The sequence below is a fragment of the Carcharodon carcharias genome, chromosome 7 (genome assembly GCF_017639515.1).
Source record: "Carcharodon carcharias isolate sCarCar2 chromosome 7, sCarCar2.pri, whole genome shotgun sequence".
NCBI classification, from domain to species: Eukaryota; Metazoa; Chordata; class Chondrichthyes; order Lamniformes; family Lamnidae; genus Carcharodon; species Carcharodon carcharias.
In genome coordinates this window covers 19,725,921-19,743,464 of record NC_054473.1, presented here as the reverse complement: position 1 = coordinate 19,743,464, position 17,544 = coordinate 19,725,921, and the positions used below count along the sequence as shown (strand labels likewise).

General features: G+C 43.6%; 1 protein-coding gene across 2 annotated transcripts in view; it reads right to left on the bottom strand.

The window, feature by feature from the left end:
• The window catches only part of LOC121279971 (sodium-coupled neutral amino acid transporter 3-like), a 148,350-nt gene extending 131,309 nt beyond the window's left edge, over positions 1-17,041 (bottom strand). For both annotated transcript variants that reach the window (XM_041191592.1, XM_041191594.1), the window contains exon 1: positions 16,953-17,041. The gene's annotated coding sequence lies outside the window, so the exon portion shown is untranslated. The remainder of the gene's footprint in view (positions 1-16,952) is intronic.
• Positions 17,042-17,544: the final 503 nt, after the last annotated feature.

The following is a 17,544-nucleotide window of genomic DNA, read 5'->3' as shown; positions in this document are numbered from 1 at the left end:
CACCTCTGGAGATGAGGAAGGGGAAGCCTCAAATGATTGTGTGTGAAAGTGGTGGTGATCATGACTATGGATTAATTCATGTTTGTCATTGACTTGAAGCTCAGTTGCCATTTATTATTAAACATATTGATCTGTGTTTAACTGGATCTGACACTTATTTGGAAGAAGTTGAAGATACTACCATCAGAATCTTCACAGTATCATTAATGCACTTTTAATATTGGTGGACCAATGTCTTATTGCAGCCCCATGTCTTCTATCAGTTACAGTCCAAATATCAATTACCATCAGACTGAAGTTCAAGCCCTGTGGAAGCTTAATTTACATTGATATCTCAAAGAACTGTCATCATCATGAGAACTTCTACAACTTTAGTTAAGAAGGAAATCGCCACTCCAAAAAAACATCCAATATTTTTGTCAAATACTATGATGACACATGCGCTACGTTTCAGATGGTAACATTTCCTAGGAAAAGATTCCAGAGGCTGAGAAAGCAATTCACAAAAGGTCATCACTGTCATTCCATCAAATTATTCTATCCTGTCTTATATACTTTTTTCACTACGAAGCATTTAAAAGTGCCATCACTATCAATTTGGTAATGTTGGTTACAGGTAATTACTAATCTTCTGATTCTGCTGCCAGGAAGTTGACCAAATCACTTTATTTTGTTGAGTTTAATACAGTTATGATCCTACCACCCTTCCACTTAGAAAAATGGGGGAGTTATCGCTGGCTAGCTATGTGACCTGCTTCTCAAGGAATGTGTAGGGTAGTGAAGCATGGGTGAGAGGTTTGCTATCAAAGCTGAAACTCTATTGTAGCTAGTAGTTAGCTGAGGATGGGAAGTTATGTCTTAGGACGGATGTGAGTACATTAAAAACTTAATGTAAAATCTGTTAGATTTCGCATAAAAGTCGCGCCTAACGGTATATCCTTCAAAATGTTAAGGCTCGTACAAATAGCATCTGCAATTTACAAGACATAAAAACGTGGACTTACACAGCAGACTTAATAATATATTTAACACATCAGACTTATCAAATGTACTGATACAGCAGTATTCATAACGTGGTTCAGGTCCTCGATATAGTACTTATGAAATCCATGGGTGGAATTTTACAGCAGTGGGATTTCACATCCCCGTTAACATCAGTGGAGTTCAGAATGGCTCGCTGCATTTTACAGCCCAGTCCCAAAGGGGATGGGACTGTAAAATTCCAGCCTGTATGTCTTTCAGTGCCTGTGATGTTGGAATGGTGTATTGGTTTGCAATTTTAATATAATTTTAATTCAATCTTCCTTTTTTAATATCCTGTCCACCACTTCCCTATTAGCTGCTGAATTTCTTCATCCATTATTGTTATTACATGATTGACACGTTTCCATGGTTTTAACTTGATTAACTTGAGTCAGTATATGAGTTTTATGAATTTTTTGATATAAAATTACACTGCAAATCAGCCTTTGGGCCGCGAAAATGAATAAAATGCCATCCTTACTATCAATCTTTTCAGAGTTATGGGGAGAGTGCCAGTTACTTGCACCATGGTCTTGAGTTCCTGGTAGCTGCCTACAACAACCTTCTAGTTCATTTTTCGCCCTTTGTTCCCTTGAAGTTCCCAGGGTACCAGACCTTGTGAGTTTGTTGGGGGAAACGCTGCTGAACATGGCAGCAACTACCCAAGCTCCTTGAGTGAATATCGGATAAAAGCCCTATAAACAAAAACAGCCTGAGGGTGGAATCATCCAGTCCTGTTGGCAGCGGGTGTCATGGTGGCATGAGTGGACAACACGGCGAGAAGGTTTTATGCCGAAATGAAGCCAGTTTGTGACTGTCCACTCCACCCATCAATAGCAGGCCGCATTTCCCGCCGCCGCATGTTGGGAACCTCATTTTAATACTTTAGCATCTCATTATAAGCCCTGCTTGCCGGAAACATCTGCCTATGTCAAATTTACTGTCCACTTCGGTGTGACTTCAGAACGGCGTGCTAGACAACTGTCTTTAAAAGGTGTGCACCTGGCAACCTGAATTTCGAGGAGAACTCGGAGGTGAGTGCGCAGAGCTCGCGAGCATCGCCCGAGGGGCATCAAGGAAGCGGCACCCGACATTCAGGGTCGGTTGTGGGGGGGGGGGGGGTGGTGGTGGTGGTGGTGGTGGTGGTGGTCGGTCACAGGCAAGTTGCCTTCTCCTGGCTGTCTTCCAGTGCGATGCCGGGCCAAGGGCTCCAGTGCGGGTGAGGATCGGGGGCAAGGCAGTACAGACGGAAGGAAGTGCACAATCACATGTCGGGGGAGGGTGATGGGTTGGGGGGGCGGTGGTGGGGAGGGAAGGGGCCACACATTTGGAAAAGCTTGTCAAAAGTGAGCATTCTTCGGCAGCTGAGGCTGTTCAGCTGCAGCTCCATTGACGTGCTTGGAGTGGGACCTCTGAAGCTTTTCCGCCCACTCAAGCAACGCAAAAGCATGAAAGTGCCACCAAATGCTCCAGAACTTTTTGGCCCTCAGGCGCAGACTGCAAATTAATGTGCGTTTTAGGGGGCAGCAGAGCAATTGGCCAACTAGGCAAGTTGTAGAATCTCTTGTGAAAGGTGGCTATGGTGCAGTCACTGGTGGAAGCACTCACAGCCCCTTACAATGTCTTTATTAAGGTGTGGACCAATATCCATCATGGTTCAAGCTAACAATGCAGCCTTGCAGTTTGGGTTCGGGGAATGCCTGTACCTGAGCTGAGAGCACAGAATGCAGTCCAGTGCCCGAAGCTGCCACCAATCAGTCAAGTGGAGTGGGGCAGACGAGTGTGGAGTTTTGGACAGTTAATGAGCACACAATACACTGGCCATCCAAGTGGTGGCTAGCCCTCTCCTGTATGCGTGAAGGGGCCTTCAGACTTAACCAAGAGAGGTTCTTATGACACACATACTAACCCATGTGTCTCTCTCTTTGATCCTGCAGGAGGAGGACATTGGGATCATTGAGCCTGGCATCTACCCGACTATGTGGAAAATTGTCCAGGTATGTCCTGTACACAAAAAGCAGGACAAACTCAACCCGGCCTATTACCGCCCCATCAGTCTACCCTCGATCATCAGTAAAGTAAAGGAAGGGGTCATCAACAATGCTATCAAGCGGCACTTGCTAAGCAATAACCTGTTCACTGATGCCCAGTTTGGGTTCCGCCAGGGCCACCCAGCTCCTGACCTCATTACAGCCTTGGTTCAAACATGGACAAAAGAGCTGAACTCCCGAGGTGAGGTGAGAGTGACTGCCCTTAACACCAAGGCAGCATTTGACCGAGTGTGGCATCAAGGAGCCTTAGCAAAACTGGAGTCAATGGGAATCAGGGGGGATCTCTCCACTGGTTGGAGTTATACATAGCACAAAGGAAGATGTTGGAGGTCAGTCATCTCAGCTCCGGACATCACTGCAGGAGTTCCTCAGGCTGGTGTCCTAAGCCTAATCATCTTCAGCTGCTTCATCAATGACTTTCCTTGCATTATAAGATCAGAAGTGGGGATATTTGCTGATGATTGCACAATGTTCAGCACCATTCGGGATTCCTCAGATATTGAAGCAGTCCATGTCCAAATGCAGCAAGACCTGAACAATATCCAGGCTTAGGCTGACAAGTGACAAATAACATTCGCACCACACAAGTGTCAGGCAATGACCATCTCCAACAAGATGTTCCTTGATGTTCAATGGCTTTATCATCACTGAATCCCCCCACTATCAACATTCTGGGAATTACCATTGACCATAAACTGAACTGGACTAGTCATATAAATGCTGTGGCTACAACAGCAGGTCAGAGGCTAGGAATCGTGCGACTAGTAACTCGCCTCTTGACTCCCCAAAGCCCGTACACCATCTATAAGGCACAAGTCAGGAATGTGATGGAATACTCCCCACTTGCCTGGATGAGTGCAGTTCCAACAACAATCAAAAAGCTGGACACCTTCCAGGATAAAGCAGTCTACTTGGTTGGCACCACATCCACAAACATTCACTCCCTCCAACCCCTGAAGCACAGTAGCAGCAGTGTGTCCCATCTACAAGATGCACTGCTGCAATTCACCAAGTCCCCTTAGACAGCGCCTTCCAAACTCACGACTACTACCACCTAGAAGGACAAAGACAGCAGATAGATGGGAACACCACCACCTGGAAGTTCCCCTCCAAGTCACTCATCATCCTGACTTGGAAATATATCGCCGTTCCTTCACTGTCGCTGGGTCAAATCCTGGAATTCCCTTCCTAACAGCACTGTGGGTGTACCTACACCACAGGGACTGCAACGGTTCAAGAAGGCAGCTCACCACCACCTTCTCAAGGGCAACTAGGGATGGGCAATAAATGCTGGCCCAGCCAGCGAAGCCCACATCCCGTGAATAAATTTTTAATAATTTAGCGGTATGCCTCATGGCTTACAGGGAGCAGAGAAGAAAAGAAGAGAGTGAAGGAGGCGCCCGGCTCGGCAAAGGGAGGAGCACCACCCTCAAGTTGAAGGGGTGGCAGGGCCTGCTTTACACGCAGCTGAAGAGGCACAAAGAGCCGTCGCTCGCAGCTGCTTCACTAGACCCAGGGTCTATAGATAGAGCTTGTCATTCCTGCAGATGACTGAGAATCAGTGTCGCCGAAGACTGCGCATGTCTAGGGACACATACGCCACCTGCTACAGGATTTAGTGCCATGGGAACACGGAGGGCATCCACCACCAGTGGCCGTGAAAGTGACTGTGGCATTCAAATTTTATGCCAGTGGCACCTTCCAGGGCTCCACAGGCGACCTGTGCAAGATATTGCAAGACTCCACACACAAGTGCATCCAGGAGGTCACGGACGCCATCTTCGTGAAGGCACAGAACTTCGACTAGGATCACCAGAAAGCAAGGGCACTGGGACTTGCGCAGATCTCGGGTTTCCCACAGGGGCAGGGTACCATCAACTACACTCACCTGGCGCTTAGATCTCCGTGACAACAAGCAGTCAACTGCGTCTACCGCAAAGGCTTCCGCTCGCTAAATGTTCAGCTGATGTGTGACCACAACAAACACATCCTACAGGTCTGCGCACAATTCCCAGGGAGCATCCATGACTCCTACATCCTTAGTAGGTCTTAGATCCTTGACATCTTCCAGGGTCTACAGAGGCTGCAGGGTTAGCTCCTCGAGGACAAGGGCTACCCAAAGAGGACGTGGCCGATGATGCCTGTGTGGCAGCCTCAGACTGCAGCAGATCGACAGTATAACAAGGCTCATGCGGCAAACCAGGCTTTGGTGGAGCAAATGGTAGGCACCTTGAAATTGAGATTCTGGTCCCTCAACAGGTCCAATGGAATACTGCAATACAGTCCCCAGAAGGTGCTGCACATTATCGTAGCCTGCTGCGCACTACACAACCTGGCGCTGCAACGAGGGGAAGACCTGGCTGAGGAGGAGATGGAGGAGCTGCATGCCTCCTCCGATGAGGAGGACGTCAAAGGGGATGACAGTGGTGAGGTCCTCAAAGGCGAGGATGCTACGACTCTCGAATGGAGTGAGGACCTTGGTGTCTGCCACTCCACCCCCCAGTCTGGGTCCTCTCCCGCTGCATAAAGACAGATGGAGAGAGTGTGAGCAAGGCGCATGCTGGGCTAAATGAGAAGGATGCCAGGCATGCGTGTATGCTGAGTGGAGCCATGGATGGGATGAAGAGGCTATCTTCAGAAGAGATGAGGCCAGATGGAGACGTGAGGGTGTGTGTGAAGGAGTGAGTGGTAATGTCCCTTGAGCTGGCAGTGAGTGAGATGCCAGTGAATGTGTGTGAGTGGGTGAGTTAAGATTAATGGGATGATTGACTTACCCTGGCGGTACGGATGAAATCATTTATCAGTTTTTGGCACTGGATGGCCGACCTCCGTGTGCAGCATTGGCACTGACCACCTCTGCCACTGCCTCCCAAGCCAGAGAGGTGAGGCTGATGGGCCCCCTGCAGCCAGAGCAGGGATAGAAGACAACGCGGCGTTCAGAAGGTGTCCCAGAATCGGGGGAGCTGCAGTCTTCTTGGCTTTTGGGGCCATGTATTCACTGGAGCAGTCCTGGGCTAAAGGCATTGAGAAGTATGCACGCGGCTGCATTTTAAATATGGTGCCCAGTGTGAGGAAGCAGTGAGGCAATGGCGTGGCGGGCCAATTGGAGGAAGGCTGTCAGTGAGATGGCGTGTTTCTTGTGACTGCATAATTAATAAACGGAGGAGGGGAACAATATGGCACGAAAACCCACCATTGCAGTCAGCGGGTAAAACGTCTTTTTTCACGCCTGCTCCCGCACTTAGTGCATATCTGGGATGAGTCCGCCCTTCATATTCCAAAGTATCCTTTGGTTGCACTGCTCCAGACCCCAGAACGCCAAGAGAGAACAACTAGTATTTTAAATGATGCTGAAATAAGCATATACTCCTATACTTGGGACTACCAGATATCAAGGAGATTTGAACATACCTAAAAAGAAAATAAATAAAATTTGGTTCCGCATACTTATAACCTTTTCCTTGCTCTCATCTGTCAGTCCACTCTCAGCAGATGTAAATACTTGAGCTCAGGACTATTAGGCTGTACATGATCCAGATGGATGGTGAATATTTTGTGTAAAATAATCAGGCAGAGCCACCAGCAATATCTCTCACCAGCAAAAGTGACAATTTGTAAACACTTTCAAGGGTATGGAATTTTGTTTATTTTTAATGTTGCTAAAATGAATTATATTTTTTAACCAAAATGAACGATTGTCACTGCTAATAAGTGATATTCGGCATTCTCTGTAAAGCAGACAGTATATTCAATTATAATAACACCACATTTGCAATGCTTCCAATTCTTTTTAGACAGTGTTTAGCTTTTAACAGTATATACACAAAGTTATTTATAAGCTAAGGGAAGCATAATTCATTCCCCAAGAGCAGGGAGCCCTGCATAATCCACCCTTGCAAATAAAATTTGCTGAAGATTTGCTGTAAAATTATATAAATGTTAAGAAACTTTAGTGCCACTAAGCACCAAAACAGCCCCACTTTTTATTACAAGTATGTTCTCGAGGCTATTAGTCTTTGTCAGTTTTTTAAAAAAACATATAAGTTGTGCTGCTTCTGAATGCACATAACTATTGTTAATTAACAATACTCAGTTACTTTACTCCTTGAATGTCATATATCAGTTTCAACTGTGGCTACAATATTTAAGTGCATCTCATGGGGAACTGCATAGTGATCGCTGCTCATCACTGTTAACTAAGTATTCCTCAGCAGATTTCCAAGTGCTTTGTTCTATATCCATTGTTTTTATAAAGTGCTTAGGGCTAGAAAAAGAAAGTAACTGAACTAGCTAATATAAGGCCTAAAGAGCAAATACATTGAAATCTGAATGTTCATTGATCTTCTGGCCCTGATGAAACAGCATGTATCAGGCCCCATGAATATTCAGCTAAATTTATATCTGTATAGCACCTATAGTGTATTAAAATACCTCACAGTGCCTATCAGTCAGGATTATACACAAGCAGGGATAGAAAGGAAATTAGGGTAGGTGGTCGAAGACATTTCTGAGGGGTCTTGACAAGGTCGATGTGGAGAGGGTGTTTCCTCTTGTGGGAGAATCTTGTACTGGGGCCACTACTTAAAAATAAGGGGTCGCCCATTTAGGACAGAGATGAGGAGAAATTTTTTCTTTCAGAGTCTTTGGAACTCTCTTCCTCTAAAGGCAGTGGGAGAAGAGTCTTTGAATATTTTTAAGGCAGAGGTAGATAGATTCTTGATAAGCAAGGGGGTGAAAGGTTATCGGAGTAAGTAGGAATGTGGAGTTGAGGTTACAATCAGGTCAGCCACGATCTTACTGAATAGCGGAGCAGGCACGAGGGGCCAAGTGGCCCACTCCTGCTCCTAATTTGTATGTTTGTAGAACTACGTGTTAAGAAGGCCTTAGAAAATGGCGAGCGGTGGAAAGATTCAGGGAAGGAGTTCCAGAGTTTGAGAGTTCCAGCATGCAGCTGAAGATTTTATCACTGGCGGCAGTTTAACTTGAGGAGGGGCTACCCACTCCGATCACCAGGGCCTGCCTGCTTAGTCCTAGCACAGCAACAAATTTCTTACCTCCAGTTTGAGACAGCCTCAAAATGGAAGTGTCCTTTCATTCTCCTTGCAGCCTTAGCAATGGCCAGCTCGCTTGGTGGTGCTGCCAATGCTACAGAGGTCCAGCCCTCTGATTGGGCCACAATATGGAGCACCAGCCCACTGCCCTTAATTGGACACTGTGCCCAACAGCAGCCTCTCAATTAAAGAATCAAAGAATGACAAGGCACAGAAAGAGGCCATTCAGCCCATCAAGTCTTCGAAAGAGCTCTCCAATTAAATCAGCTCCCTTTCTCCTTCAAGACAATGCTGAAAAGTTTTCTATTTCAGGTATATATCCCAGTACCTTTTGGAAGAAGTTACAATTGAAGCTGCTTCACACTGCATAAAAAATATCGTCCACATCTCCTCCCAGCCTTTTGCCAACTATTTTAAATCTGTGTTTAGTTACTAACCCCACCGCCAGCGGAAATAATTTCCTCCATCCACTCCACAAAACCCTTTATATCTTTGAACATCTCTATAAACTCTCCCCTTAATCTTCTCTGCTCTATGGAGAACAATCCAGCTTCTCCAGCCTCACTATTGGATAAACGCCTCTGTTTCCTTTCCAAGTTGAAAACTGAAGTGAGCTGCTCAACAGCCATGCAGTCTTTTGAATTCTGTCAGTGTCAGGAGCTTCGGTAATATGCACTTACAATTTTATGCATCCAGAGCATAAAACAACAACAACTTGAATTTATTTAGCACCTTTAACATTATAAAACACTCCAAGGTTCTTCACAGGACCGTTGTAAAGCAAAAATTGATGCCGAGGCAAATAATGAGATATTACACCAGATGACCAAAAAGTTTGGTCAAAGAGGTAAGTTTTAAAGATTGTTTGAAAGGAGGGAAGAGTGATAGAGAGGTGGAGAGATTTAGTGAAATTACCCGCTAAAAAGAGATAAATCAAGAGTTAGAGACAGGTTGCAGGAAATAAGAAATACAGAATTATCTAGAGCAGAAAGCAACCACGGGCTCCAGAGGACCAGACTGCAGTACAAACAGAGAGAAGAACACATAAGAACATAAGGATTAACAGCAGGAATAGGCCATTCAGCCCCTTGAACCTGCTCTGCCATTCATGGCTGATCTGATTGAAGCCTCAACTCCACTTTCCTCTCTGCCCCCCATAATCCATGACTGTCTTGTTGATCAAATACTTATCTAACTCCCTTGGATACATTCAAAGACCCAGCCACCACTGCTTTCTGGAGAGGAGAATTCCACAGACTGACCCTCTGAGAGAAAATATTCTCCTCATCTCCGTCTTAAATGGATGACCCCTAATTATTAAACTGTGTTCCCATATTCTATACTCCCCAACAAGGGGAAATACCTTCTCAGCATTCACCCTGTCAACCCCCTCAGGATCTCATATGTTTCAATAAGATCCCCTCTCATTCTTCTAAATTCCTATGCATATAGGCACAACCTGCTTAATCTATCCTCATATGACAACCCCTTCATCCCAGGAATCAGTCAAGTGAACCTTCTCTAAACTGCTTCCAATGCAATTATATCCTTTCCTTAGTATGGAGACCAAATCTGTACATAGTACTGCAGATGCAGTCTCACTAAAGCCCTATGCAGCTGTAGCTTTTATACTTCATTCCCCTTGCAATAAACACCAACATTCCATTTGCCTTCCTAATCATTTGCTGTACCTGCACACAGTGTGATTCATGTAATAAGTCACCCAGATCCCTCTGTACCGTAGAGTTCTTCAGTCCCTCTTTATTTAAGTATTATACTGCTTTTTTATTCTTCTCGCCGAAGTTCACATTTTCCCACATTATACGCCATCTGCCAATTTTTTGCCCACTCACTTCACCCATCCAAGTCACTTTGTAGGCTCTTTATGTCCTCCTCACAACTTACTTTCCTACCTATCCTTGTATAATCAACAAATTTAGCTACCATACATTCAGTCCCTTCAGCCAAGTCATTGATGCAGAATGTAAATAGCTGAGGCATCAGATCCCTGTGGCACTCCAATCATTACAGCTTGCCATCTGAAAATGATCTACTTATCCCAATTCTCTGCTTCTTGTGAGCGAGCCAATCCTCTATCCACAACATGTTACCCCCCCCTCAAAAACTTTGAGCTCTTATCTTATGTAGTAACCTTTGATATGGCAACTTATCAAATGACTTTTGAAAATCTAAGTACAGCATATCCACAGGTTCCCTTTAACTCAACTTTCTTGTTACTTCCTCAAATAACTCTAATAAATTAGTCGAACATGATTTCCCTTTTGCAAAATTCTGAACTCAATTGACTCTGCCTGATTGTATAATGATTTTCTAAATGTCCTGCTATTACCTCCTCAGTAATAGATTCTAGCATTTTCCCCCTGACAGATGTTAAGCTAAGAGGCCAAACGTTTGCTGCTTTTTGTCTCCCTCCTTTCTTGAATAGAGGTATTACATTTGTAATTTTCCAATCTGCTGAAACCTTTCCAGCATCCAGGGAAATTTTGGAAGATCAGAATGCATCTACCATCTCTGCAGCCACTTCCTTTAAGGCCCTAGGAGGAAAGTCGTCAGGCAATGGGGGCTTGTCAGCCTTTAGTTCTACTAGTTTTCCCAGTACCTTTGCCCTAATGATTGTGATTGTTTTAAGTTCCTCCCATCCTTTCACCTTTTGCTTTCCATGTATTTTTAGGATGTTTTTTCTTTCATCTACAGTGAAGACAGACACACAATATCTGTTCAACACTTCTGCCACTTCCTTATTTCCCAATATTAATTCTCCAATCTCACCTTCCAAGGGAACCAACACCCACTTTAGTTACTTTTATCCCTTTTTTAATACTTATAGAAACTCTTACTATCTGTTTCTTTATTTCTAGCTAGCTTTCTCTCATACTCGGATTTCTCCCTCCTTACTTTTTTAGCCATTCTTTGCTGGTTTCTAAAATCTGCTGAATTTTCTGACCTACCACTGATCTTCGCAGTATTGTAGGCTTTTTCTTTCAATTTGATACTATCCTTGACTTCTTTGGTTGGCCATGGATGGTGCATCCTTCTCATAGAGTCTTTCTTTCTTAATGGAATGTATATTTGCTGAGAGTTATGAAATATCCCCTTAAAAGTCTGCCACTGCATCTCTCTAATTATACTTGGAAAAACTCAGCAGGTCTGGCAGCATCTGTGGAGAGAAGCACAGTTAATGTTTCGAGTCCGCATGACTCTTCAACAGAACTGCCAGACCTGCTGAGTTTTTCCAGGTATTTTTGTTTCTGTTCTGGATTTCCAGCATCCGCAGTTTTTTGCTTTTATCTCTCTAATTATAGTTGCCTCTCCAGTAGGGAGATTGTTCATCCCTAACTGTGACTGAAAGAAACTTTAACAGTAAATTATAGTTAAATGCTAAATGCAAACTAGACTAGATTTTAGAAAGGCATTAACCCTTAAAACTACTCCTTAAAATTCCCTCAGCCACCAAATTCTGAAGTAATGAGATGAGAGTAATTAAAGATCTCATAGTGAAGGCACCCACAAGTAGCAGCAATCATAATATGATTGAATTTTACATTCAGTTTGAGGGAGAGGGTCTGAGACTACGTTTTTAAACTTAAATAAGGTCAATTATGAGAGCACGAAAGCTGAGCTGGCTAAAGTGAATTGGCAAATTATGTTAAGGGATAGGTCAATAGAGATGCAGTTGTAAATATTTAAGGGGATATTTCAGAATGTATAGAATAGATACATTCCAATGAGTAAGAAAAAGTCCAAGGGAAGGACACACTACCCGTAGTTAACTAGAAAGGTTAAAGCTAGTATCAAACTTAAAGAAAAAGCAAAGACAAGTGGTAAGACAGAAGATTGGACAGAATATAAGGAACAGCAAAGAATGATTAAAAGACTAATTAGGAGGGAAAAATTAGAGTATGACAGAAAGCTAGCCAGAAACATAAAAACAGATAGTAAGAGTTTTTATAAATATTTAAAAAAAAAAAGAGTTAACAAAGTGAGCGTTGGTCCTATAGAAAGTGAGTCTGAAGAATTGATAATGGAAAACAAGGGGATGGAAGATGAATTGGACAGGTATTTTGCATCAGTTTTCACTATAAAGGATATTAGTAACATCCCAGCAGCAGCTATAAACCGGGAAATGGAAGTGGGGAAGGAAGTCAGGAAGATTAAGTCATCAAAGAAATAGTACTGAAAAAATTGTCGGAGCTGCAGGCTGACAAGAGCACAGGTTCTGATAGACTTCATCCCAGGGTCTTAAAAGAAGTGTCTAGTGAGATAGATGATGCATTGGTTTTAATTTTCCAAAACTCCCCAGATTCGGGGAAGGTCCCATTAGATTGGAAGATAGCAAATGTAACTCCAATATTCAAAAAGGGAGGGAGACAGAAAGTGGGAAACTACAGGCCAGATAGCTTAACATCTATAATAGGGAAAATGTTAGAAGCTATTATTAAAGTTCTAGTAGGGCACTTGGATAAGTTCAAGGTCAAGGTCATCAGGCAAAGTCAGCAAGGGAAATCATGTTTAACCAACTTATTGGAGTACTTTAAGGAAGTAACACATGCTGTGGATAAAGGGGAACCAGTGGATGCACAGTACTTAGATTTCCAGAAGACATTTGATAAAGTGTGACATCAAAAGCTAATGTGGAAAATAAAAGCTCATGGTATAGGCGGTAACATATTGGCATGGATAGAAGATTGGTTAACTAACAGGAAGCAGAGAGTAGTCATAAATGGGTCTTATTCAGGTTCACAAGATGTAACGAGTGGCATGCCACCGGGATCAGTGCTGGGACCTCAACTGTTTACAATTTATATAAATGACTTGGATAAAGGGATTGAAGGTGTGGTTGCCAAATTTGCTGATGACACAAAGATAGGTAGGAAAATAAGTTGTGAAGAGGAAATAAGGAGGCTACAAAAAGATATAGATAGGTTAAGTGAGTGGGCAAAGATCTGGCAGATGGAGTGCATTGTGGGAAAATGTTAAATTGTCCATGTTGGCAGGAAGAATAAAAGAGAAGCATATTATCCAAATGGTGAGAGATTGCAGAGCTCTAATATACGAGGGATCTGGGTGTCTTCGTGCATGAATCACAAAAGGCTAATATGCAAGTACAGCAATTAAATAGGAAAGCTCATAGAATGATATCATTTATTGTGAGGGTAATTGAATACATAAGTAGGGAGGTTATGCTTCAGTTGTACAGGGCACTACTGAGACCACCTTTGGAGTACTGTGTACACTATTGGTCACCTTATTTGAGAAAGATGTAAATGCGTTGGAAACAATTCCGAGGAGGTTTACCAGATTAATACCTGAAATGGGTGGGTTGTCTTATGAGGAAAGGTTGGACAGGCTAGGCTTGTATCTGCTGGAGTTTAGACAAGTAAGAGGTGACTTGATTGAAACATATAAGATCCTGAGCGATCTTGACAGGGTGGATGCGGAGAGAGTATTTCCTCTTGTGGAAGAATCTAGAACTAGGGGTCACTGTTTAAAAATAGAGGATTGCCCATTTAATACAGAGGTGAGATGAATTTTTTCACTCAAGAGATTCATGAGTCTTTGGAACTCTCTTCCTGAAAAGGTGGTGGAGCAGAGTCTTTGAATATTTTTAAGGCAGAGGTGGATAGATTCTTGTTAAGCAAGGGGGTGATAGGATATCGGGGGTAGGTGGGATGCAGATATCAGGTTACTATCAAATCAGCCATAGTCTTATTAAATGGCGTAGCAGGTTTGAGGGGCTGAATGGCCTACTCCTGCTCCTTCTTTGTGTGTTTGTAGGCTCATACTCTGTTTTGAGCTGCACTCAGTGATGAACTGCTATCTTCATGTTTTCTTACTTTGTGCGCTTTGCAAAACCACCTGTACTTATACTAACTGAAATTCTACTGAGATGAGTCAGCACTGCTGACTACAGTTCTAATTAGCTATCTATTTAACTAACTGTAGTGGCCTCTCCAATAGGGAGCTTGTCTATCCATAAGGCCATAAAAAGCTTAATTTAACAGTAAATTGTAGTTAAATTCTAAATGCAAATTAGAATACCTTTTTCAGATAATGAGCCAAATCTCTTTTGAAAACTTCAACTGATTCTGCCTTCATCACACTCTCAGGCAGTGCATTCCAGATCCTTATTACTAGCTGTGTGAAAAAGTTTTTCCTCATGTTACTATTGCTTCTTTAGCCAATTACTTTTAATCTGTGCCCTCTGGTCCTTGATCCTTCCACCAATGGGAAACAGTTTCTCCCTATGTACTCTGTCTAGAGCTCTCTTGGTTTTGAATACCTCTATCAAATCTCCTTTCTGCCTTTTCTTCTCCAAGGAGAACAGTCCCAACTTCTCCAATCTTTCTGCATAACTGAAGTTCCTCATCCCTGAAGCCATTCTCATGAATCTTCCCTGCACCCTCTCTAATGCTTTCACATCCTTCTTAAAGTGTGGTGCCCAGAACTGGATACAACACTCAAGTTCAGGCCAAATGATTATTTTATACAGTTTTAATACAATTTCCTTGCTTTTGTACTCTATGTCCCTATTGATAAAGCCCAGGATGCCATATGTTTTATTAATTATGCTCTCAACCTGTCCTGCCACCTTCAAAGGTTTAAGCACATATACACCCAGGTCCCTCTGCTCCTGCACTCACTTTAGAATTATTCCCTTTATTTTATATTGTCTCTCTGAGTTCTGTCTACCCAAATGAAGTCGTTTCACACTTCTCTGCATTAAATTTCATCTGCCACTTGTCCATCCATTCCACCACCCGGTCTATATCTTTTTGACGTTCTACATTATCCTCCTCATGGTTCACTATATTTCCAAGTTTTGCATCATCTGCAAATTTTGAAATGGTGCCCTGTACACCAAGGTCTAGGTCATTAATACATATCAGGAAGAGCAAGGGTCCTAACACCAACCCCCGGGAAATGCCACTATAAACCTTCCTCCAATCTGAAAAGCAACCATTCACCACTACTCTTTATTTTCTGTCACTCAGCCAATTTTGAATGCATGTTGCTACTGTCCCTTCTTTCTCATGGGCCTGAATCTTACGTTCATTTGGCGCTCATGATTGGCCGGCGCGGAAGCAGTCGTGAAATGCACTTCCGGCTGCGATCGGACCGTGAGCGCAATTTCATGCTGGCTGGCCAATCAGCGCTGCCAAGGGGTGCGGGAAGAGTGGGGGGGGTGGTGGGGTGGCGCCAAAAGAAGGGAGGGTGTAGGCTCCTTGAAAGCTGACAGACGCTGTGGAGGTGCCTCAGGGGGCTACATTAATTTAAAAATGAAATGAGCTCAATAAACCACTGCAAACTGAGACAATACTGCAAGCACCTGGCAGCAGGCTGCTTAGCAGATCATCCCTCAAATGTCTCCTTTTATTTCATTTAATCCCAGACATTTCATCCCACCCTGGGTGTAGTTTGTAGTGAAAACAGGAAGGTCGCCTGGCCGTTTAGCTGTTCGCCAACCATGAAAATAATGGGCCACGTAAAATCGCTGACAAGTGGCTCCTCAGTGGGCTTAATTGCCCGCTTAATTGTTGGCGGCACGCTTTCAACTCTTGCGCGTGCCTGCCAACTGTAATGTTGTTTGCAAGCGCGATGACATTGGGCCGCACGCGTGTGATTCTAGCGAGCAGCATAAGATTCTGATCATGAGCTCTAACTTGGCTCACAAGCCTATCATGCGGCACTTTATCAAATGCGTTTTGGAAATCCATTTACACCACGTCAACAACACTTACCTCATCAGCCCTCTCTTTTACCTCATCAAAAAAACTCAAGCAAGTTGGTTAAACGCAATTTGCCCTTAACAAATCCATCTGCACAAATCCATGGTCACAGGACAGTCAGTTATACTATTTGCTTGTACTGTCATGCATGTGCACTCACATGTGTACTCAAACACATACCTCAAGTGCAGTTTTACTGCAACATTTTCAAATCAATAGAAAATAGAAAGCTTTTTGTACCGACAGTTTTAAGAATAGTAAATACAACGTGGGCTTCACACCAGTCACAATCGCACCACACAGTCCACATGTGACAGTTCTTGGACAAGATTTCATCCACATTGGTACTGACCAGATTAAACTGGCATAGGCAGCATTAAACTCCACTCTTGTTGCTGGCACACACACAGACACACACAATCTTAACATGGCGATGACACTAAAAATACAGCTTAAGCACAGGGTAAGAGGTCACAGTAATCCTGCAACCCATGCCAAACCCAAGAAGTGTGAGCATAGCTTCTCCAGGCAACTCTCAGAATACCAAGTGTCGCAGGTTCTCCAACTTCATGCCTGAATTTCATTGCACAATTTGGAAGAAGGGATAGAAAATGCATCATATCACTGGTTGTGAAGCAGAGAAACAGGCACAGGTACAGAAAAAAGTGCAAAATCACACACACACACACTCTCTCTCTCACACACACACAGAATCACTAGCACTGGGTCAGTCAGCGACCAGTGGAGTTAAGTTCCTGGTTAGAATTTCAATACCCTGCCCAACAAAGCTCTGCTATGATTTCAGGCTTTAACTCAGTGGCAATGTTCATTTGTCCGGCTCATGCCTGGGACCCTGGCATTTGCACATTTCTCCCCATTTCCACATGGTCACCAAGAACAAAAAGGAAACTTGAAGGGGCACCGAAGTAAAAGTTCACAAAAACAGCTCGTGTACGTGCAAACGCGCGCCTTTCCGTTCAAGCAACAGAAATCAAACCCGCACCGGCCCCGGCTGGATTTTTCTTTTTTTTTCTCTCTGTCTCTTATTGTTGCACATCTCCCACACATGTGCTGCTTACCCGGTTTCAGTGTGTCTGGTTGCTGTTCCCTGACTCTGGTCTCTGGTGTTGTTCCTGGGCAGTCAGGGAATGTGGCTGCTGCTGCTGCTGCTCCAGATGTCACGCGGGCGTACAGATGGATCAAGGTCTCAGTCCTAAGCCGGCGACCGTCTGAGGAGTAATGTATCGCGGATGCGTCTGTCCTTCCCACCAATGCCTGTCAGCGTGCTATGTTATAGTGTTGGATCCGCCTCCCTGAGGCCGAACGCCCTCTCCAGCCACTCGCAGCCCCTTTTACCCCACCTCCCAGCGTCACATCTACACACGAACAGTAACATCATTCATTAACCATATAAACCTGATTACCAGGCACAAGACACTATGTGTCTATATAAATACACGACTTTATAGACATATTAGATGCATCAAGTCTTTATATAAACATATATCTTAAGAATCTATGTATTTTATATATCAAGTCGATACAGATTATCAATCTCGAGTTTATATATATGGAATCTATATAAATATGCATATATCTTAAGAGTTTATATAATGTTATCTCAATGGTCTATATATTATCTCAGTTTACATGTAGATCGAGACTTTATGT